This window comes from Psammomys obesus, unplaced genomic scaffold (assembly GCF_907164565.1).
Source record: "Psammomys obesus unplaced genomic scaffold, mPsaObe1.curated_primary_1811, whole genome shotgun sequence".
Lineage (NCBI taxonomy): Eukaryota > Metazoa > Chordata > Mammalia > Rodentia > Muridae > Psammomys > Psammomys obesus.
Window position 1 is genome coordinate 11,259,258 of NW_026591643.1, and position 23,515 is coordinate 11,282,772.

The following is a 23,515-nucleotide window of genomic DNA, read 5'->3' on the forward strand; positions in this document are numbered from 1 at the left end:
AAGGAGGAGCCATGAGGAAGACAGTGTTTTGAAAGTAGTAGGCTAAAGGTTCCAAATGTAGAGAGAACAAAGAGAGAGATAAGCAGAAGTGTCCAGTTTCATTTATAAAGAATGCTTAGTGGATCAAGAGTAGTTCAAATGGTCAGACTGCTCTTAAGTATGAGAAATCAAAATTCAAACAGCAAATTGGCTAAAGATAGAATTCAAGTTGTTTTTGAGTGAATGTGTGTGTGTGTGTGTGTGTGTGTGTGTGTGTATGTGTGTGTGTAGATAGGTATATGTTTGTAGATGAATATGTATCATGCATGCAAGCATGTGCTCAGGTAAGCACATGCATATGGAAGCAAAAGATCAATCTTGCACACTCTTCCTTAGCAGCCATCCAGCTTATTTTCTAAGACAGTCTCTCAGTGGGACCTGGAGGTCAGAAATCAAGCAAAAATGATTAGTGAATAAACCTGAGGGTCTGTATGATTTTCCAGTGCAGGGATTACAAATGACCTACCACATCTGCCTTTTTAACCTGCATGCTTAGGCTTGAACTTGGATCCTCAGGCTTATGCTGCAAGCTCCTACAGACTGAGGCATCTTCCCTCCCCTAGCATCCAAGGTTTGTGTGTATCCTAGTCCCAATCAATCGTCAAACCTTATGAATGGAGAATTTCCAATATGGCTATCCAAATTCCAGGACATTAATAGGCTGTGTTAGAAGGATTTAGACTATGGATCCAGAAACTATAGCCTGAATGGCCCAAATGAGGTCAACCAAGAAAAGTTTTTGGTGGTTGAACAGTTGGAAAAATGAAGAGAATAATATTTTGTGACACATGAAATTTAAATTTCAGAGTCTGTAACTATAGTTTCACACAGCCATGCTATGATTAGAAATTGCCAATTGCTGCTTTCTAGCTTTGAGAAGAAATCTAAATAGCTGAGACTTTGTGGACCACTAAGCAATGTGGAAGAAACTGCAGACAAGCTGCTCATGGTAAAGTGTCTGGTCTTCAACCTCATGTCTTGAATACAAGGTGTGCCTCTTCATTTATTTTCATTTCTGTTATATGGTCAGGTTCAAGTACACTTACACAATCTCCAAGTTCAAGTTTGAGTTTGTTGTGACAGAAATCCAGTGGTGCTGCTTATTCAGTGTTGAATCATTATAGCATGGAGTGATTCTGCTTTGGGAAGAGCTTTGGTTCCTATGTTTCCCTTTCCTGTGAGTAAGGTTTTGATGCAGGGAGTGGAAATGGTCTTATGCTCTATCAACCAGTGGGAGAGTGAGTTGAGAAAAGTGCAGCCTGCAAAATGAGGGACTTGTAGATGGTGGATGTGAACAGAGGCTGAGTTCCATCCTAGGACACTGTCTGAAGAGGGCTGACATGCTGGGGGAGAAGAGGAACAACTGTGGTCAGCAAGGCCTGGGAGGCCTGGTGCCAATTCAATTTTCACAGCAGCCCACCTCCATCTGGAATGAAAACTCTTTTCTTAATGCTCTTATTAAACCATAATCTTAATCGTATTCATCATTATTAAGTCTTGAAATTGTCTGGAATATTTAAATAAGGCCAAGCTGATAGTCAGAGGAACAGATTTAAAGAGACAGCTAGAATTCTCTTCATGGAGCCTACCAAATAATCACTGGAGATTCAGCCCCTGATAGAAACCAAGGTTTCTGAAGTGAGCCATTCGCAACAGCATCACAGGGGAGGGAGTTTCCAATTACACTTGGCCTGGATAATATTAGTCTTTCTTTCAAAGTCTCCTGAAAACTTATCAGGGAAAGGAAGAGGCATAAATGGAAGGTGAATTAAGGATTTAAATGTACCCAAAGACTTGGAGGGATATTGAAAGCGAATAACTAAGTGCCTCACTCCTTTCAATTCCAAAACAATGTCCATTAAATAACTGCAATGCCTCTGTCCCTGTGGCCAAGAATCTCATTTCCAGCTATCCCCAGAAGGTCACATGGCCTGGCCCAGCTCTTATCTCCTGATACAGGACAGGCTATCGCCATGGCTTTTAGAACTATATGCAGAGAAAGAAACAATGGTGTTTTTTTTTCTTTTTCCTTTGCTAAATAAAAAAATTAATTCGAGAGAATAGATTTCCCTTTTTGTTTCCCCATCCACCTGACAGGCAGTGGGTATGACTTTAATCAGTAACTTACTTTTTGCCCCAAACATGCACTGTATACATCACATACCTTAATTCTGGCAAAAGCATTATGGGGTTGGTTTCACAGTCTTTGCTTCATAGATGAGGCATCTCATGCCAGGAGAAAATATATTAACCATGGTCACCCCACTTGATTTAAACTCTGGGCACAGGCCCATTTCCTTTGTTTTGCATTCCACTGGCTTACTAGAATCGTACTGTCCCTTATAGAAAGGACAATGTAGGAAAAAGCCATAGATGTACTGCAGACAAAAGAGCATTGAGGACAAGGGAATTTTTTTTATAATATCCATTTTATCTGGTTTGAGTCTTGAATACTAAAACAATCTATTTAACCTTTACTCTGGATAATGCATACATTAGATGTGGGAACCTATATGCCATCATAAAAATGTGGGAATTTGATACCTGCTGACATAAAATCAAATAGCCCAGCCATAAAAGGCATCTTTTTTATGTGATTATCTTGCCAATATCTTCGTATTGCTAAAGTAAATCAAACTACAATTTTCCCCACATGCCCTGAATTTAATGGGAGCCATTAATAGGTCTGATTCCTTATAGATCTCCCTGTAATAAGAACATGGCCTCCTATGCCCTGGCTGATTAAAATGAAGCTACAATACTGTCATTTGTTGTTACTTTGAGAATGTGGAAGAGTAACCCTGCTTGAAATACCAAAGTTGTTGACACTCAACCTGGCATTCAAGACCTTCCTAAAATACCCAGTATCAATATATCTTTCTGGAACTTTCTTCTACTATTTCTATATATCATCTCTTCCCCAAATTTAATAATATCATAAGGGAGAGAGATTTTTTTAGAGTATCTATTCCAGGAATAGCAATGGCAATTGAAATCATTTCTGCACTCTGGTTGGCATTTAAGAGCACTAAGCTTGAGGGTTCCGAAGCTTACTAAAGTGTCCATCAAGCTTTGAGTTAGTTGAATGTAATCCTACATTTCACAATTCTTTCTACATGTTTTAACCCGTTCATCTTACAGATGTAAGAACTGAGGCTCAGAGACCACTAGACCTTTCCAAGCTCACAAAATATATAACAACATCCCTGAAAAGTGAAACTTGGTTGAATAGAGAATATTACCAGGAACAAGAAACCAATGACTTACAAAAGGCAGAACACAGCTCCCCTCACATCAGTAAACATCTAAGAGCCCACAATTCATCAAGATCTCTAATAAAAACCCCTAATCTTCCCCCTGGCAATGAGCAAAGAGACACCTTGTTGGTGGTGGTGTTCTTGTATCAGTCAGGGGAGAAACAGATGGAAGTCCTTTGTTCATTTTAGCTTATTGCCTGACTTGGTAGCCAAAGCTGTCTCATGCCTAGGACTCATAGAAATCAAATCCAGATAGCACAGCACAGGAGGAAGACAGACAGAGACTTGGAGACCTCGGGCCTACCTACACACCTGCCCTCCAGAGCATGGCACAGGCGGACCATAGACACCCATTTGCAGCCACACCATGCAGCACAGATGAAGGATGGAGCCCGGGGACCCACCAGCCTTGGTGGCGGCCTACAGAGGGAGCCGCCACAATGTGTGAGTATGTGATGGTAAGATGGGAGAGAAAGAAGTGGAACAGCTTAAGCATTATGAAAGAGATGAAACTGGAGACTCCAGGGTAGAGAGAAGTAACCTGTTATGAGTGGCCAACTCTGCCATTTGGGGCCAGGGTGACGTCCCAGCTCGAACTGACACTAAGGGTCATATCTGAGTCCATGGTTATGCAGCAGCAGGGGTCCATTTTGATGTCTGTGGCTCATATTACCACTAGAGAACATGGGATGTCCCTCGTTGGGGCAGTTTCCTTGGATGTCCAGGGACTGTGCATAACTCCCTGCTGTGAGGTAGCATAGGTGCACGGTGATGTGCTTTCCCTCCTCCCCTTCCCACCTGAAGTACCTGAGAGGGCTAACCCTGGGGTCATGAGAGTGAGGGAGCTATGCCTGGCCCCTGTCTGGCTGTAGCACTCAGGAAAGCTGGTCCTGCACCTTGCCTGGGCAATAGAACGGAGTTGCTCTATATGGTAAAGGCACAGGTGAGCCAGCTCTAATGGTGTGAGAACAGGAGAGCTGTCCCTGCCTTCTGCTGTTGGTGCCATTGGTTGGCATTGATTGGCCTAGTCAGAGCAGTACTGTAGAGTTTGTCCTGGTGATGAAGGTAAGGAAGAGCTTGTAGCTGACCACCCAGGCCCAGATCCAAGGCTCTGAACTGATCCATCCCAAAATCTATATCAATATCATCTGCTAATGTTTGGGACATGTGAAAGGGCAATTCCTGTTGTTCCAAAGCTGCAGGGTCTCTGTGATACAGGGCAACAACAGGATAACCAGGAGAAAGCCCAGTGAGGATCCAATATTGATGGCGTCACAGAAGCCAGATATCTAGAACCAGACCAATGACTCATTGCAGTAAACATTTGAAAGTGAAGATGTGTGGACAGAGAGATATACTGTGGGACACACTGTGACATACTACAGCTTCCACATCGAGATGTTTTCTATGTTTTGATTTTTGTTGTTTGCTTGTGTGTTTTATTTGGGGGAGGCTGCAGAGGCAAAGGGTGGAAATGAAGAGTTGGGGAGATGAATGGGACTGGGGTGCATGTTTAAAAAAAAACATGCATTAAAAAGTTTATTTTATAAACAAAACCCTTAGTCAGTCTTAGGAAGTTATTTCTTCACTCTACTTCCCCAACATTTTATCCATTACTGCATCAGACAGAAACATTCTTCTACTGATCCCAAATCTTCCTCCAAGCAAAGTTAGTGAATTTTGTGTCCTTTGGATAGTGTAAGTTTTTTCTCAGAAAGGACCCTATACTTGCTTTTAGCTATCAGATGCTGGGACCCCTTGATCATTGACTCAGTAAAGAGAGAGAACAGAGGCGTTACACCAATTGCTAAAACTTCACTCCCACTCATGTTAATTCTCATGTCTTCAGATCCTCCTTAGATCCCTGTTACCTGCATGACAACAACCCTCCCAACATAGAGAGAGAGAGAGAGTTCTTGGCATGGTCCTAAGTACTTGCCTCAGTCTGATCATTCAGACAAACTTTGTAACCTCATGTTTTCTCCATCCCTCTCCATCAATCAACAGCCTTGACTAAGAAAGCCAAAAAATATCACCAAGGCACCATCTCTTACACTATACCCACCTGTTTCTAAAGGTTATTAACAATGGCCTTCTCCACTATTTTTTCCCAAGAAATAGTTCGGAAAGGCCAGTTGTGTAAACAGTGATGTCCATTGTGTTATGCGAGTCGGTGATGTTATTCTTACAGCCAGTATTGTCAGTTACTTGTCAATACATACCTGCTCTTCTGACTTGAGTCATACTCACAGTTCCTCGTGTATCTTGTCCAGCTACTGACTGTTTAACTTTCAAAACCAGGACCCCTGTTCTCCATCTTTGAGACCCTGTTTCCAAAACCTCAGACTTACTGAATCCCAGGGAAATATACATGAATCAGTATTCACCAAGACAGCAATAGATGTTAGGAGACAAACCCCGACAACAGGTAATGGGGGTGGGAACTCTCCCTCTGTTCCTGTGCAGCTGTGAGATCTTCAGAAAACTACTTATCCTCTCTGTACTTTCATTTACTCAGCTAAAAACTGGAAATAAACTTGTACCAACCTCACATAATTCCTGTGAAGACAAAAAGAATTAATGCACCCAAAGCTTTACAATGTACTACATGACACAGATTGAGTGCCCAGCAAGTGTTTGGAATTCCCTAGCTCTTGCAAGTTAGTAACATAATAATAGTATTTCTACTTGGCTTCTATACTGAACTGTAAATTGATTGAGGCCTAGGATTTGATCTTAGTCATATTTAAGTTCCTTGCCTATCCAACACAGTACTAGTTACCTAAGTAGTAATGACTATTTAATGAATGACTAAATAAATGAATAAATCTGTTTGAAACCTTTCTGAAGTCTGAAAGTAGAGTCATTTTCCACAGTTCTCTGCTGCCAATGGCATATCCCAGTTCAAAAGGACTTTAGTGAAATGTTCCTTGGCCATCACTCCAAGTCAGAAGAGACAGTATATCTCCATGACATCCAACCTCATGTTTACCTTCCACTATCTTAATAACCTTTCACTAACTCAAAAGATTAAAATTCCATCTTCTCCTGATGTTATCTTTGAGTGGCAAACAGCATTAAGACTTTTTTTTTTCTCCCTACCTTCCCCTTGAGTTCCTAATGAAGCAGAAGCCAGCATGACTGTTTTATGTACCTATTTCTCTGAAGTAATGGTGTCATCAGAGACAGGCTCACCTCTGCAAAGAGTGTCTTCCTGGGAACTGGTGCAGAAAGACACAGGCAAGGTGCTCAGTGTTACAACGACAAGGTGTTTGCTGTTTGGACATCAGACATTGATGACTCTACCCCACCAGCATCTTCAAACAGATGAGTGATTTCCTTTATTGCACATGAAGCAGACCAGTGACAGTTCCAGTCATATATTCATTATTGATTGAACAAGTCAGTGCTGAGTTCATTGTGTATCCAGAACACGTGAGTTGTGCAACTTTGGTAACACTGTGTCACTCTCTACAAAATGATTGCCTGTGAATGGAAATACTGTACATAATCAACTTGACAAGATTTAGAATTATTTTGGAGACAAATCTTTATGAATGTTTCTGAGGGAGTTTCTAGATTAGGTTAACTGGTATAGGAAGATTCCCTTTAAATTTATGTATCATGGGCTGGGTTTTCAGAATAAAGAAAGCTGAACACTAGTCCCTCTCCCTCTCTTTCCCCTCCCCCTTTCCCTTTCCCTCTCTCTCCTTCTCCTTTCTCCTCTCTCACATGCCTTAGCCCCTAGCCCGCCAGTGCTAGCTCTGCTTTCTGGTTGAAGATAAAATATCTTCAGTTGCCTCACAGCCCTGCAGCCCTGCTTTCTTCCCCGTGACGGACCAACTGCCTCCTGGAACCATAAGGTAAAATAAAGCCTTCCTCCATTAAATAGCTTTGTGTCAAGGTATTTGGTTACATCAACTTAAAAAGGAACTGATAAAGGACAGACTTCCAGACACATTAGGTCTCTAAAAAGCATTGATAATATAAATGACAAGCAAGCCCCTTCCTTCAAGAAGCTTAGAGTGAAGTAAGAGAATGGGCCTCGAAGCATGTAAGTTATCCAGCTGTGTGTACTTGCAGCAGGGTACATTTAGGCCAATAGAGATTTTAAAGGCATGCTAAATGGCTGTATGCCAAGGAATGGTTATGGAAAGTACTAACATCGGATTTAGGTGTGGAATAATACACAGTAATATATTAAGGAGTTTAGAACAGAAGATTTAGTGATAGGCACAGTACAATTCCAAGAGGGAAAAAAAAAAGAGAATGTACGAAGACATTCACACATGAGAGAGCATGGCCTTTTAGGCTACAGTAAACCACTAATGTATGATTAGAGCATTAGCTTTGAAAGTCTATGCAGCAGGGAGGCAGGTGTCAGGTAACGAGAGACCTGGATGTCGTGGTCGGAAACTAAGAATTCTCGATGGCTAATGGGAAGAGATGAGGAGGAGGGAATTAGAGAGCTAGATAATCACACTTAGATTGCATGATGAGGATCCTTTGTACTTTTGTGTGTTTTTTCATATGCTTTGTCTGATTGTTCCACTTTGCTCTACTTTAGCTAGACTGGACAGGGCCCACTTACATGCACAACCCAAAATGAAATCAACTCTGGCTAGCAAGTAGCTATAAGAGTATTGTGTGTCTCATATGGAAGATTGACATGAATACCTCTAGCAGCCTGGCAAATACATTAGCCAGCAGCTTTCCATACATGAGAGTAGGAAACAGTGGCTTAAGTAATTCTGAAACTGACAGGAGCTAACTGAAGCCTGCCAACACTTGTTCCTAGTCCAGCGTGCCCAGCACTTCCTTCTTACATTGATTAAGGGGATAGCAGGACTGGAGTGTGGCTTAGGGATAGAGTGATAGCATAGAACCCTGGAGGCATGGGAAGGGGTGGAGTCCTAAGAGACACACAGGTAAGGAATGAGTAAGTCTCAGCCTCTCTTTTATCCCCCTCCCTCACTGATTTTCATTACATGATTGCTTTTTGATGTCTCCCTAAAAATGTCTACAAGAAGTACCAGACCAGATCTATCATATTGACTGATATGGTCTCAGTTATTTGGCATCTGTCAATTGTTTGCTAGTATTTTATTAATGTGGTAAGATAAAATAATAGTTCCTGAAGTTCTTTGGAACCTGTGAGTAAGTACCCTACTTAGTATAGATAGATCAGGTATGGTTAAACATTAGAATAGGGCAAATATTCCAGATTATAAAGTAAAGATCTCTCAATCTAATGAGATTTGAATAGAGGGGCCAGTAAAAAAAAGAAAGCCAGTAGGCTTTGACAGTAGAAGATATGACCACATATCAAGGGTTGTAGGTGGCCTATAGACATTCAGAGAACAAGGAAACAGGGCTGGGGAGATGGTCCCTTTGGAAAGTGCATTGAATGCATGAGGGTCTAAGTTTTATCTCCAGAACCCACGTATTTATTTTTTTAAGCCATTATCATGGCTCAATCTTGTAATTCCCAAAACACTGAGAAGACAGAGACAAGTGGATCCCTGTGACTTCTAAGGCTGGCAGCCTACACTACTTGGTGATCTCCAGAAAGGAAAAAACCCTGTCTCAACAGTTATGGGAGTGAGGAATGTGCGGATGTAACCTAAAGATCACAACTAAGGTTGTGCTCTGACCTCCCCCACATACATTCACTTGCACACATGAGTTTATAAACACACTTAAAAAGAAAAAACAATAGCCACTCTCACTCTTGAGCATCCAGAATAAGCACAGTTCTACCAATACTTTGATTTTAGCCATTGAGCCTTTATATAAGTTTGGTGATGGGGGAATTATATGAATTACATGTCTAAACCAGGTCCCAGGATTAATGTACCGAGGTTAGTAACATATGGTCTCAGTGGAAGAGGATGCACTCAGTCCAGATACGACCTGATGTGCTGGGGTGGGTTGGTAGAGGGATCTCTCCTTCTCAAGGAGTAGGGTGGGTGAATAGGGGAAAAGGCAGGAGAGGAGTGAGGTGGACATGGTCCAGACATAAAGGAATACATAAAAATAAAATAAATTTAAAGATCCCCCAAATTCAACTTTTGTAATTTTAGTGTTGTCTGAATTATTCAGACATGTCAAGTTTGGAAGCAACTGTAAGTATACACACATAGGCAAAAAGGCACACAACCATCACCTAAACCTGTTTGGACAGCATCTTAAGCAGCAATTGAACACCTTTCAATTTTCATATTCTCCAGGGAAGCACAACATTGTCTGGTAGTCTCAGAAATCACATTCAAAGAGGTGAGGTCACAGGCATGAGTTTTGAAGTCCTCTGACTCAGAAAGTACGGTTGCTTGCTGGGGTGGCCATGAGCTGGGAAAGTGACTGGTCTTAGGATGGAGTCACAGCCTTGATATTGACTTAAATTCAAGGATCAGGCATTAATTCACAGCTGGGTCCCAAGGAATTCTGCATACTCTTTTTTCTGAGCCTTAAGACTGTGAGGGACCAGTCTTAAACAAGTTAATATTTACCCTGCGACCAAACTGCAGGGGGGCAACAGGCAGAACTTACTTCCTCAAGGTCTATTCAGAAACAATGTACATTAACATCTCCCAGCCACCGTGCAAAATAAGCGGATTCGAGGATCTAGGTCCACAGCTCCTAAATCACAACCCCTGGAAGTAACGCCTATAAATCTATGCATCCTCGTGTACTAAATGAGGATGACTACCAAGTTCAAACTATTACTATACAGATAGAAAAATGAAAAACAAAAACAAACAAATAAAATCTCAAAGAAAGGAAATTTCTCAAGGTCATATAAAAAGCAAGCAGCAGAAGAGTTGATCCAGATCTCATGAATCTAACAATATGATTTGGGATGAGCAGCCCTATCAACGAGGAAGGAAGAATACTGGTAAACTCACTGCGCAGTCAACAGCCTCCTTGAGAACACTGCGTCCATCACTACAATCATGACAGCAAACTTAAAAGATACGACTCCTTATTTTGCCCATGATTTCTTTCTGACGATGATATGGAGATTCTTTGTGGTGAAGTAATGATGGGTGCTTTGATTCCAGATCCAGTCGTCTTTTATTTATAAAAGGACAGATTCAGCCGAATGCAAATTCTCACAGTGAGAGGAACAGCAAATGGCAGCCAGAGGTTCTCTTTAGATTGCACCCAAGGTGACCAGAGATTTCTACAGAAAGAGAGGTAAATTTAAGAATGCAACTTAGCAAAAGAGACATTTGAAAGAAGGTATAAGGTAGCTAAAATGAGTCATAGACTCCAGAATCTTAGCCAGAATGAATCCTTAAAAGAGTGACACCAAGGGATTGAAAACGTGGTTGTGATCTTTCTGTTGGGAAATTAATGCTCTAATCCTGCAGGGGATGAATATTGGTGGCTCTGACTTATGTATACAGCACAGAGTTTTCCTAATCAGCTTTTCCTTTTGGTGCTGCTCAGAGTGAAGGCTGAGCACTGAAAAGAGTCCACTCCAAAATCTTTTGATTGTGAAGTGTTTTAAGAGGAAAGACGTGGGTAACAGACGAATAAAAGCTAGGAATGGCTTGCATTTGTATTTTCCCGCAAAGACTTTCCTATCCCTTACTTCCCTACAACCAATGCCAGAGATCCACAGGACTCCAATAGTTTTCATTCAATTCACCTTAAACCATCTCTTGACCTACTGGGTGCTGCTACTGGGGTGCCTGCTACAAGTGAACGTTTCATTCTCATTTAAAATGCTTAAATAATTTTGACTAGAAAAAAATCTGAATACAAGCTACAGATTAAAAGGAAAGAACCAGAGGCTGATGATTCACCAGTTAGGAGCTTAGAGTGCTATTTCAGAAGACTGAAACTGGATTCACAGCATCCATTTCAGGAGACTCACAAACTAATGAAACATCCGCTCCAGGGAATCTAGTGCCTTCTTCTGGTTCCCATTGGTACTCCCAAGCTCACACTTATACACGTTTAGAAATGGAAATAGTTTCTAAAGTAATGAGTCAGTTGATATTTCTTGAGTACCTACTAGGTGCATTTCCATAGACTCAAGTAATTTTACCCTCATGAAAATTCTTCATATTAAGTGGATGTCTTTAATACCTAATTTATGCTTCTGCCTCGTTTTTTTTTTCTTTTTTATTTATTTTTTAATTTATTACAATTTATTCACTTTGTATCCCAGCTGTAGCTCCCTCCCTCATCCCCTCCTAATCCTGTCCTCCCTTCCTTTTCTCCTCCCATGACCCTCCCCTCGTCCACTGATAGGGGAGGTCCCCCTCCATCTCACCCTAGCCTATCAGGTCTCATCAGGACTGGCTGCATTGTCTTCCTCTGTGGCCTGGTAAGGCTGTTCCCACCTCCGGGAGAGGTGATCAAAGAGCCAGCCACTGAGTTCATGTCAGAGACAGCCCCTGTTCCCATTACTAGGGAATCCACTTGGAGACTGAGCTGCCTTGGGCTACATCTGTGCAGAGGTTCTAGGTTATCTCCATGCATGGTCCTTGGTTGGAGTAGCAGTCTCAGAAAAGACCCCTGTGTCCAGATATTTTTGTTCTGTTGCTCTCCTTGAGAAGCTCTTGTCTTTCTATCACCCTCTTCTTACATAAGATTCCCTGCACTCTGCCCAAAGTTTGGCTATGAGTCTCAGCATCTGCTATGATCAGTCTCTTATCTATGCAGCCAGATGATTATAAATAAGTGATCACTGCATTTCAACCATATGCACTTGATGAAAAAGTGACTTTTCTTTCTGATACACCACTAGAATTACTGATTTTGGAAGAATTAGTATGTAAATCCATGGGCAATCCTTTAGTTCAACTTGTAATAATAAAATAGAACATGACAAACACTATAACAATGGTCTCTATGAAGAAATTATAATGTTCACAGGAAAGGACATGTTCACCCACAGACCACAGGGCCTTGCTCATGCTGTTTGTTAGTAACATCCATCCTCTCAATCATCCTGTCTATCATCTTGTCATCTATGTTGGTGATATGGTTTTTCCATTGTTGAAACCTGTGTACTGATTTCATACCACTTGTAATCAACAATCAACTTGCCTGTATATTATTTTTCACTATCATCATAATAAAACTCTCTGAAGACATAATTCTTTCAATCCTGATTTTAACCTCAATAATGGTCCCAGTAGATACCTTATAACTACTGAATGAAGAACATTCATTGATCTTCAGAACAACATTGGGGGTTGCCATTCCAACCCTTCTTTCAAAATCAGTAACCAGAAACTTCAAGATAAAAATATAACATGATGGGGAATCAACCGCATTTGTACAGATTCAAATCCAGCCTACATCTCTCTCATCATACTTCACTAGCCTTATTGTACAGATGTAATAGGCCACAGGTTCACAAATGACTAACAGGAACTCGAATACAGAAATGAATGGGAGAAGCAGGGGCAGGAGTGGCTAAGAATTTTTTCTGAAGACCTGATTGGGCAGTTGCCAATCTACAGATGTGTTGCACATCATAAAAAAGAGATTAACAGATAATAACAACAGCAGTAGCATCTAACATTGATGACATGTGTAATGTTTCACTAGAGAAAATTTTACACACAAAGATTCTAGAGACGTGACAAAACTATCTTATCTGGAATAAATCTTTGAAAGCAGGATCTGCCCCATATACATGGAGAGAGAAAGGAAGGAGGGAGGAAGGAAGGCAGGGGGTGGGGACAAAGGTGAGAAGAAGGAGGAAGCAGAGGCCAGAGGATGGGCTGGCTCCCTGTTCTATGACCTGATTTCTTTGCTGAATTCTGCCATTCACAGTAGTTTAATACTTGTATATGGAATCACGAGGAGAAATGTTTCTATTCCTACACAGAAGATGAGTCAATGAGTGTTTATCTAAGTCACCTGTGTTGACTATATAGAAGAGAAGACCAAGACCTGCATATTAATCAAAATATTAATACCACATTTCTAAAGAGTAATATAGAAGCTTACTTCTTTCTGTTGTTCTTTACTTACGCATAACCATCAAGCCTAGTTATATAATTCCTCTCTCCTCTCTTAACTGTGACACGTGATTTTTTTTATTTTCTTTATACTTTTCATCTCTTGTAGTTTTCATTAAATCTTGTTTCCCACAACAAATATTTATCCTTAGTTTGTTTCATAATTAACATGTTCTTCTTGAAGACCAGATTTAGGTTTGATTAATTTCTACAGGCTACAAAAGCCTAAGCAAAACCAAACAAATATGAACTGAGTTAAAGTAATGATGCAATTTATTAACCTACAGCTAAGGAATAAAAGCCTTTTTCTAATATAAAAGTATTGAGGGAGTAGGCAATTGTTTTTAAGGAGTCAGAGATTAAAGGAGACTCCACTTATATCCATAAATGTTGGTCTGTGATATTTTTGATTCATGGCTATCCCCAGTAGAATAATTTAGAAGATGGAGATAACACACATTCTTTGGGCTTTTGAAAATTAAGATATGGGGTAATATCTCTTATTAATAAAAAAAACAAAACAACACAAATATTAGTTAGAAAATTGACAAGAGATTTAAATTAAGAAATTAAATAGATGGGAAGAAATTAAATGGTATAGGAATTTCTACCCATAGACTGTAGAGTTATAAAACAACATCTCTCATCTCACCCGTCTGCAAACAATTCTGTGTGTAAATGTATTTTTGGCACAAATGGCTGTGTCCTAAGATTCTTGATTATAATTATAATAATGGGTTTCTGAAAGCCTGCAAGTGGTTCAGGGAATGATAATAAGGGCTGAGAAAAGACATGTTGTTTACATGGTGAGTGTTTGTGGAATATACAATGAGAGTAAGAAGAAAAGCTCATGTTATACTTTCCACAAACTCCAAAATATACAATTACACTCAAGCAGGCCATTCCCATATCCCTGTACTTCTGCACACGGTAGGATGCACTGTCTCTCAAATAAAGGGTTGTGGATGGTGGGGAAACAGAAGTTCTTTTCTACTTTCCTGGAAAAGCTTCTCATATCCCGGAACAACCCAGGCTTTTTCTTCCTTAATGGAGCTGAGTGAGAAATCTGCAGGAGGCTACATTAGGTCTCTCCACGTGCCTTCTCTCACCTCTAGTTAGTCTCTGCCAAGTTATTCCTAGCCTCAAGACACTTTCTGTCACTGCATAGACCTGATGTTCAATTTCTTTTCTGATATCCCACAACCCTGGTCCTTTAAATGGCAACCAGATGTTCCCCTCTTCATTCATAACCTTTCTGAGAACATAGAACCTGGTGATCCAGCTGAACCATCGTTTTGTTCCAGATTTTAGATAAAATACACAAAATATAAAATTCAGTATTTAAGCTAGTTTGGATTCAGCATACTTAGTTATCATGCTGTACAGCCATCATCACTACCTACTTCTAGAAATTTCTTGACTCCCCAAAGATGAACCTAGAAAACAGTCATCCCCCATTCCCTTTCACTTTAGAACCAGTGCTCACTGTTCGGGTTTTTTTTAACTGTGAAAATGTTTCCTCCTGTCTTAAAAATAATAGGTCCAGATTAATGTTTACTGATTTCAATAATTTCCTACTTAATTAATACAGAAATATTAAACTCTAGGACGATTATTATAAAAAATGTGTTTTTACAGATTATTTTTAAAAGTGAGCACCACAGTAATAATGGCTGTCATCCTTTGAGCATTTAATTGTGCATATATCATGCTGCTGCTGACAAGTGTATTGCTCCTCTTGATCACTAAAGAGGGTGTGTTATTATTCTTGATTGACAGCTGGAAGCACTGCGGCACATAGCTTTTAAGATGGGACTCCAAATTTGCCTAAGTCCAGATTCAATGTAAATATTGAAAGCTATAGTGAGTAAGGTATGTTTTATTAATAAAATTATCCTACAGAGCTCTAGGCTAAATCTTCTTAACTATGCTGTAATTCACAGATTCCCGGTGATTCTCCATTAAAAATTTCATAAGTGTCAGTCATGTGGTCATTTACCAAGAAACATAACTAGACAGTAATTACTTCTCTTAGGATAAGTCTCTATTGACTTTGAAAATAAGCATCCATTCATCCCCACTGGTGTCTGCATTATCCTCAGTATTCTCTTAGCCAGTCCTGTATGGTGACTTACATTTTTTTTCAGTGTTAGCTGAGCTAGCTACAAAGTGTGTATAAGACACAAATGTATGAGGAATAAAATGTCAATTATACCACTGTGAACACTGAACTGGGGAGTATGACTTAAACTCATATCAAGAGCCAGTGTGGACCTTCAGTTATTTCCTTCTCCAGCCACACCTGGAGATGGTAAGTGGGAAGTACTTGTCTAGGAAGTAACAATTAACCAGATTCTGCACAAAAGCCACTATCTTTAGTCCTACTCAACAAACAATTGAAACAAGGCCTCACTCATGCCATGAGTTACCAAAGAATCATAAGTAACAATGCTGAGACTTTTCATCTTTTACTTTGAGCTTGGTGATGATTTGGCTTGGCAAGTTTGGCTGGGCCATATCTACTAAAGAGAAACAGAATATCCACTGAGGTGGATTGGCTAAGATTAGTCAACTGCAAAGACTCTGGAATCCACAGAGCCCTCATTCTATGGTACTGGGGTCCATTGAAAACTACAGGTGGTTCAAAGTCATTACAAATACCATTCTCTATCCAGATCACACAGATGAGACAGAAAAATTCCTGTTTGCCTCTCCTCCATGAATGCCAGTCAAATTCTTGGAGGTCCTACAAAGAAAGACCTCCAGGTCTGGGTCCTATGTCTGCAGACACGTTGTCACGATGTCCTCATTCCCACAAGCTATGTCAGGCAACCTTCTGTTCTTTTTCACCCAAAACCTGCGCCCTGGAGTTGCTGAGCTTTTGCTTGGCATCTCTCATTCATGCCATTTGTACCTACCAATAGCACAAGGCTGCAGAAATGCGTTGGCAGCCTTTACATTCTGAAATAAGCTCTGACTCAATGCCATTATATGATTAAAGAGCGACCATTCATTACTCATAACCAAGACAGACTTTCTTACATATGGGTAATACACAATTCTCTTAAAGAGCTAAACAATATTGAAGAATAAATGCATATCAGTAAATTGTAACACCACTAACTGAGTGCTTAATAGATGCATACACCATGCCAAGCATTTTCAATCCAGTAACTCATTTAATCTTCTTGCTGCCATCCTCATCATCCCCAGGTAACACTGGGCTTTGTGATGGCAATGTCAGAGGCTGGTTCTGCATAGAACCTAAAACAGAATAAGAACCTAGAGTTCATTCCACAATATCTGACATAAAGTAAGGAGCCATTATATTCCAGAAAATTTTACCAAACTCACTGGCAGTCCCACTAGCCTGGAGCTAGGTATTGATACTTGGACTTTCCAGAAAAAAGAAACTAATTTTAGAGGTACTTAAAAATTGGCCCATGTTTTTCCAATTAGTAAATAAATATCCAAGAGCCAACCCTGTTCTCCATAGTGGTGAATGAAGAGTGTAGGGTCTAGTTTGTAGCCGCAGAGTAAATGAGGTTAACACTCCAGGAGAGAATAATTGTGTCTATAGAAGTAGGCAGAAATCCGTGCTCCCTGGGGTCACAGAAAGGCAAACTTGCCTAGAATTGATATAAAATATTTTTAAGAAGTAGAAAATTGACTGGTCTGCAAGGTCTGCTGAGGTTCAAATGGTAAATTGGTGAAGGGAGGACCCACATGAGCAAAGATGCAGACACTGAAATGACAGGGCATTCATTAGCAGAAGTGGTGGGCAGTGGTCTAGGCAGAAGACAAGGTTGTAGAAGCTAATATTACAAGAGTCCTGTTGTTCTCTGTTTGGTGAGGACCTGGATTTCAGCGGGAGCCTTGAGCTCAACTTCCAGATAGAGAATAGGGTTTCCATTTCTCTCCAGAGCACCTAGAGCCCATTAAGCCAAGGCTCATGTGCACTGGGGGTGGTTGTAGAAAAGGTTTTCCACAGAGTGTTACAGTTTAGCTCTTTTAGCATGAAATCAGCAGTGGCAGTGGCAACTCCAGAGTTCAAAAACCTATGGAGATACCCATGTGTTACAGTTCCTGGTTAAGCTGCTGTGTTGAGCATGGTAAAGATGCGGGCTGAAGTCCATGCTCGGTGGGGTTACAGCTGAGACACAGGCCTGGTGAGGTTCAGACCTGTGGGACCAGGCTGGAGGGCAGGCCTAGTGAGTGTTGAAATGAGGCCCAGTGGGGGATAAGTGATGTATATCAGGAGGTCATGGGGAAAGGCTGACGGTACCCTGCAGAATGCAACCAGCCAGCATGTTTATTTAAAATCAGGGATTTATTTTTAATTTCTTAAATAATTTATTCATTTTATATCCCTATGTAGCCACCTCTCTCATCTCCTCCTGGTCTCCTTTCTTTCTTCCCCACATCTCTCTTTCCTACTCCACAGAAAAGGGGAGCCCTCCTCCGCTACCATCTGATCATAGCCTATCAAGTCTCAGCAGGACCGTCTTAAATCTCACTTAGAAGGGCAAATAGAATAGACACTGCAAGCAGTTGAAGAGAGGGAACAGAAAGTAAGCCTACCATAGATGTCCTCTGAAAGACTCCACTCAGCATGGTGAGATGCTGATGCTGAGACTCACAGCCAAACTTAGGGCAGAGTGCAGGAATTCTTATGGAAGAGTGTGTTGGGTGGGGTGTGGGGGATCAGGAATTTTTAACTCTGGGAGAGTGGGAGGAATTTTGAGGGTGAATATGTTTAATTCACTGTGGTCAGAGGGTCAGGGATACTTGATTTACTTATAGTGATACAGTGCTCATTTTATATGCAGTAGCATAGTACTATCACAATAACATGGTGCTTAATTATCCAATGGATAGGAGAATCTGTAAGTACAATTAAAGGTCACTGCTGAAAACTAAGATTCTTAGCAGGGTGGAGTATTGCTAGGAATGCTTACTTGGTGGATTTTCTTATCAGGAAAGGGTTCCAGCCTGTAATCTGCCCTGGGGGATATGTGATGCACCTGACAAAACTGGGGTCACCCAGATGGGAGAGGTGGGAAAGAACCCTGCTGAGAAAAGGGAATCAATCATTGTAGACCAAGTGCAAACAAATGGCTGTCAGGAGATATCACACTTCAACCTTATCCAGCAAAGTCCCACAAATCCCTGACACCCAGTACACAGAAAGGCAAAACCAGATTCCTGAAATATGTAAATCTGCAATTGGATGTGTTTAAAATAATGAATCTAAATTTGAAACACAGATGAATTCTGGGAAGCTCCAGTACTTTCAATGGGTTTGACAAATACTTGGCATTTAATGAACGTATAATTTAATTTTAAATTAATAGGCAAATAAATGAAGTAAATGAATGAAATGAAAAAAGAAAATAGTACAAGTAGAGGTAGCACTAGCCACTAGGAAATGTGAGACCTTATCTGATTGACATTAGAAAAGATCTGGCCAGAGTTGGAACTAGCTTTTGTGAACTAGATATGATCTAAATATATTCCCCAAAGGTTAATGTCTTGGAAGTTCATTCTCCAGTGTAGTAATTTGGGAAGGTGGTAGAACTCAAGGAAGTGTGACCTAGCAGTGAGTCATTTGGAGCTCACAGAAAATCTTGGTGTTCTCATGGCAATTCAGTTAGCTCCCAGGAAAGGGAGCTAAACTAGATCTTTCTGTTTAGCTCCCTAATTTAACATGTGGACTGCTTTCTGCCCTCATCACATTCTCTTCTACGATGGTACCTACCACCTAGAGTGTTGTGTTCTGATGACCTTTCCAGGATGTTAGTGTCATAATACTTGAAGATTCCTACCACTAAAATCTTAAGGCAAATAAACCTCTTTTATTTATAAACCATGAACATAACCTTCTATAACAACAGAAAATGGACCAATAACAAGGATTATGCAGAAGATGATAACAAGTCAACCTTTGTTTCTATTCTCCCTTCTTCCCTAAAAGCACAGTCCTGCAAATCTGAGTAAGTTTCTGAGTTATGTAGAAAGTGACAAAAGTAGGTCAAGAGGCAAGAAGAATGTGTCCACTAATTCAAGAAACTGTGAGAACAGCAGGCAGCACACAGTGTGACACATGTTGGTATCACTTTCTTACTAGAGATGGAAATCACACCGAACACCTATATGTGTAATCTAGAACACATGTGTTATAGAACAATGACCCTGTCAATATAAACTATAATAAGATATGAGAGGTACCAGGCGTAAGGATGTGAGCATCAGCCATTTGATGACCTGTTTCTTGGCTCGTTTGCATTGAGTCACACTGACTATGGCCTTTGGGGGCAGAATTGACAGTTCTTTTTAGTTTTTTTTTTTTTTTCCCTACTGCATTTGTATTTTTCTGGTGCAAAAATTTGACATGAACTTTCAAGTAGATACTATTTGATGTTAGTTTTCTTGGTGGTTACAGATCAATATTTACCCTTTGGTTCTCCAAATAACAGATTAAACAAAATAATATGTAAAATGACCGAGCATATACAAAACCTTTAAATTGTTCGTATCTTCAGACTAATTCTGCCTAGTCATATAATGAAGACTCATTTATTCTTTTCATCTTCCCAACTTAACTCTAGTCTGCACTTCTGAAAACCCAAGAGCCCAATCTGCTAATCAAGTTTCTTACCCCTACCCATCTGCATTTATTTACCCAATGTTCTTCTTTCCACTTATTCAGCCATCTCCAGTCCTTCACATCCTTCACACATACACACATATATACATATGTCATCCTTCCATCTTTCCTCCCATTCAATCATCCATGCTTCTTTCTATTTATACATATATGCATATATCTTTCCATCGACCTCACATCCTGGCCATGCATAAAGTATCTTCTAGGTACCCTCTTTTGCTAAGGCTAGTGATATTGTAGTTAATAGCACAAGCAGAGATACATAACTGACCTACATGAAACCACCCTCACTCCCCTTCACTATTTCCTGTGTTCTTTTTCTAATGACCTTCAACACTAGTAGCCTGATTAACTTTGTCCAAAACTAGAATAGTGTGTTGGTAAGAACATAGCCACTTAGTAAGAATAAATTTAAAATGTTGTTTGCCAACCTAGTTTTTTTTTCTCCTCCTTATTGAGTAGAGATAAAAATAGTAAATATCTCAGAGTAACTTGGAGGAAAGAATTGACTGCCTGATGCAATAATTGGTTATTATCTGTATCAGCAGCAGCATTTGTAAATAGACTCCTGGTAGCTTCCTCTCATTAAAATCTCATTGCTTAGCAAAATTTCAACCACTGCCTATTTCTCTTAGTACAGGTTGAGTATCTCTTAGCCAAAATACTTGGGATAAGAAGTGTTTTGGATTCCACTGAGTTTTTTTTTTTTCCTTCAGATTTTGGGATATTTGCATAAACCTAATGAGATACCTTGAGGATAGGACCCAAGTTTAGACATGAAATTCATTTATGCTTTACATAAACTTTATACCCATAGCCTGAAGGTAATTTTATGCAGTATTTTTAGTGCACCTGCATTTTGACTGCAACCTATCACATAAGATCAGGTGTGGAATTCTCTTTCCAGTTGTGGTGTCAGGTAGGGTCATAAAAACTTAGATTTTGGAGTGTTTGGGGTTCAGATTGCTGAGCTAAGGATTCTTAGCATTGTGTAAATAATGTGAAGCCTTGGCATCCAGTGAGGCCTTATGGAATCTTACTCCACTGATCTCACCAAAGTGAGCTCACAATATACATCCACTTATTTCTGCTGTTCTCATATTCAGTTGCTTTTCCATTCACCTGGGCCACTGAAAGCTATCAGCACTCTGTGCTATAATTCTGTCATTCACAGGAACTTGCAAAGTTCTTGATGAAAGCTGCTCCAGATCAGTTTGCATCCCACATGGGAAATATTTCCAAAAGCTTTGTGCTAGGTAGGTATCATCATGGAATGCAGACAGTAAATAAATCTGGACAATACAACAACTCCATGGTTGCATTAGAAGTTGGGGAAATGATACAGTGAGTTTGAAGTCCTTATGAAATAAAGCAGAGGATCTGAGAGTAAAGATCTTCCTCTTAGCTGTAAATATATATATATATATATATATATATATATATATATATATATATATATATATTTATATTAGCTCAGTGGCACACCTTTAATCCCATCCATCACTGGGGAGGCAGAGGCAGATGGATCTCTATGAGTTTGAGGCTAGCCTGGTCTACAAATCCATGACAGCCAAGACTAAACAGAGAATCCCTGTATAAGAAAGAAAGAAAGAAAGAAAGAAAGAAAGAAAGAAAGAAAGAAAGAAAAAAAAGAAAGAAAGAGAAAAAACAAAGAAGAAGACTTGTCTGTAAAAGTGAAAGCAGATTTTCACTCATACTAGTTATGAGGGCATCTTGAAAACATGGACTTCCCAATGAACAGAATTTTGAGTAGTGAATGCTGTTCAGGTTAGTCTGTGATACTGCTGCAAGAGTCTTAACCAGACAAGAAACTCAGGTCTCACTTCTAGTGCTAGAGGGCCCTTGGTATATAGCAGTAAAGCTAGTGAGATCTGACAGTCCACAGACCATCATGTCTCTGACAAGAGGGGCAGAGTCTGTCCCCAAGCTGGCCTCTATGCCTGCCAGTCTCTTCCCTCTCCATTTACATAACTCCTTCAGATCTCAAAACTCAAGCGTTTTCTTCTTCAGAAAAATGTTTCTTAACTATGTTATTCTCCCCATCAGAGGCTCTCATCTTATCAAGTATCTCTCCTTCACAGCTCTTCTCAAAGTGGCAATTTTACATTTATTTATTTGATGATTTTATTAATTTCTATGTCTCTCATCAGACTGTAAACTCCACAAGAGCACAGTACAGATTTTTCATGGACCATCTCATCCTCAGAACACACCATGGTTGAGGTACTAAATATTTTTTTTTACATTTGTTGAGTGAAAGAATGAATAAATAGAAGGGAGGGATAAAATAAAGGGGTCATGGATGGCTAAATCATGGGGTGGATGCTATTTTTCTTTAGTGTCTAAATGTACCCGTGCTGCTACAGTGAATTTGGCTAACATGAGTTATTAACAGAGTAATGCAAAATATTGCATCTTCTTTATGTCATTTGTCATTAAAATATATTCATATATCCATATAAATACATATCCATGCTGTGGCTGGATCCACTGACTCTTCGGATATGTCCAGTGCTTGCTAGTCCCTCAGCTTAGTCCCTCTCACCTGGTCTGAGAAGACATATGTGAGAACCCCAGAGGCCACATCTCCCTCTCCAGAATTCCCAAAGAACCTAGACGCCTCTGTTTCTTTAATCCTGGAGCAAGGACCCATATCCCTCAGATACTGCAGCCTTTGTATTGGTGTTCCTGCCTCCCTGTTAAAATGGTTGCCTTCACCTCTCCACGAATCAGATTTACCTAATACGAGGCTTTCTAAAAGCCTCGGGACACCTCTAGGGCCCAGCAGTTCAATGAAGCTCATTATGGAAATCAGCTAAATGCTGAAGAGCTAGATAAGTGGGGGATGTTTACCAGCCCTTCCACTGGAGACTCACAGACTGTGTTAATGGGAGCTCATTTGTGGCCTCCCTCGGTCACTCAACCCTCTTTATCTGCTGCTGTGACTAATCTGCAGGGAGAGAGGTTTATGTATGCACGAAAGAGATCACTAAAAGAACTACACTGATTGGTAAAGGAAGGTAGGAATGGGAAGAGCAGAGAGGTGATGAGTCCTGGCACCCAGAGCCAACCAGTCCCAGTTCACTCTAACACAAGAAGACACTTTTTTGTTTGTTTGTTTGTTTTGTTTATTTTTATTTTTATATTAATTACAGTTTATTTACTTTGTGTCCCAGCTGTATTCTTCTCCCTCATTCCCTCCCAATCCCACCATCCCTCCCTCATCTCTTCCCTGCCCCTCTCTAAGTCCACATATACCTAGAACCCCTGCTCAGACATAGGCCATGGCAGGTCAGTATCCAAGTGGCTTCCCTAGTAAGGAAAACAGGGACTGTCTCAGGCATGAACTCTATGGCTAGTTCTTTGACCTCCCCACGCACCCCTGTGGGAGGAGCAGCCTAGCTAGGCCACAGAGGAGGACATTGCTGCCAGTCCTGGTGAGACCTGATAAGCTAGGGTCAGATGAAAGGGGAGGAAGACCTCCCTTATCAGTGGACTTGTGTGTGTGTGTGTGTGTGTGTGTGTGTGTGTGTGTGTGTGTGTGT

General features: G+C 40.4%; 1 non-coding gene across 1 annotated transcript; it reads left to right on the plus strand.

The window, feature by feature from the left end:
- The first annotated feature begins 3,391 nt into the window (after positions 1–3,391).
- LOC129680179 (small nucleolar RNA SNORA48) lies at positions 3,392–3,535 on the plus strand. Its single transcript, XR_008720648.1, has one exon. It is a non-coding gene; the product is annotated as a small nucleolar RNA SNORA48 (small nucleolar RNA).
- Positions 3,536–23,515: the final 19,980 nt, after the last annotated feature.